The sequence below is a fragment of the Mustela lutreola genome, chromosome 8 (assembly GCF_030435805.1).
Source record: "Mustela lutreola isolate mMusLut2 chromosome 8, mMusLut2.pri, whole genome shotgun sequence".
Classification (NCBI taxonomy): Eukaryota; Metazoa; Chordata; class Mammalia; order Carnivora; family Mustelidae; genus Mustela; species Mustela lutreola.
In genome coordinates, this window is record NC_081297.1 from 89940473 (window position 1) to 89941972 (window position 1500).

General features: G+C 38.1%; 1 non-coding gene across 1 annotated transcript; it reads right to left on the reverse strand.

The window, feature by feature from the left end:
* Nucleotides 1-695: 695 nt before the first annotated feature.
* On the reverse strand, nucleotides 696-802 carry LOC131839969 (U6 spliceosomal RNA). Its single transcript, XR_009357091.1, has one exon. It is a non-coding gene; the product is annotated as a U6 spliceosomal RNA (small nuclear RNA).
* Between the last annotated feature and the right edge of the window lie 698 nt (nucleotides 803-1500).

Genomic DNA, 1500 nt, shown 5'->3' on the forward strand with positions numbered 1-1500 from the left:
AATTTTCTGGACTAGTGTTTTGTAGCTTTTATTTTTTTTCATTATGTGGATGTTGATTTTATTACACATGAATTTTATAATGATTACTATGTTGAGGGAATTAAATAACAAGATCTAAAATTCCAACTGAATTCTAGATACAATAAAAAAGAACAAATAGAAATCCTAAAGTGATAATTATAACAAGTAAAGTTAATCAGTGAATATGGCTAATAGTGGATTAGGCATAGCTAAAAAAAAAAAGACATAGTGAACTTAATGAGAGGTCAGATACTGTCTCCATACTGCAGTATGGGGAGATTTAAAAAAGTGTGCATAGAAACAAAAAGAAAAAAACAAAAACAAAAACAAGAAGTGTAAAAGACATAAAGGCTAAGTATTTTTTTTAAAGACAAGTTCTATTTTATTTATTTATATATTTATTTATTTACTTACTTATTTCAATTTCTTTTCAGCGTAACAGTATTCATTGTTTTTGCACCACACCCAGTGCTCCATGCAATCCGTGTCCTCTCTAATACCCACCATCTGGTTCCCCCAACCTCCCACCTCCCCGCCCATTCAAAACCTTCAGATTGTTTTTCAGAATCCATTGTCTCTCATGGTTCACCTCCCCTTCCAATTTCCCCCAACTCCCTTCTCCTCTCTAACTCCCCTTGTCCTCCACACTATTTGTTATGCTCCACAAATAAGTGAAAAATATGGAACGCTTCACGAATTTGCATGTCATCCTCGCACAGGGGCCATGCTAATCTTCTCTGTATCGTTCCAATTTTAGTATATGTGCTGCTGAAGTGAGCACTGTTTTGTAGTTTGTATTTTTTATTGTGTCTGTTCCCTAAAGTCCCTGTTCTGTTTACTTGGTGATCCACTAGTGATTTGACAAAAATTTCCTCAAACTATTGAATCCAATTTTTTTTTTTTAATTTAAAAATCCAGTCTTTGTATATATGGGCTCTGTGTGTATGTTGGAGGGGGCCTTCAACACTCAGCCAGGATGCTTGCAGCTTTGTCTTAGCCTTCACTTCTTGTTGCGTAGAGCCCGAAGGTCAGCCAGGGATGAGAGCTTTGTGCATTCACAGGTCTTATTGGAACAAGCTCTTGGCCTGAGCATGTGTGGGTCTTACTGATTCCCATGTACATGTGAAAGTTTTTCAATACCCTCGTTCTCCAAATCATCTCATTCCCTACCCTTTCTTTCTAGACATTTCAGTTGGTCTATTGTGTGCCCCATTGTTATCCAATGTCCACAGCAGCAGTGTTAACACATTTGCTCTTGAATGTTTTCAACAAATGTTCCCTGGGCAGCCACCTCAGCCCTGGGAGAGTTCTAAGGTGGGTGAAATGAAGACAAGCCCTTTGAGCCTGTTCTTCAGGAAACACTAGATAGCTCAAAACAACCACAGTTCTTTAGAGTAAGACCTATTCTGCTTCTTCCCGTATTAGGAATCTACACCAGGGATGTGAGCTATTGTCTTTAATGGGACCACTAAGCTGGGG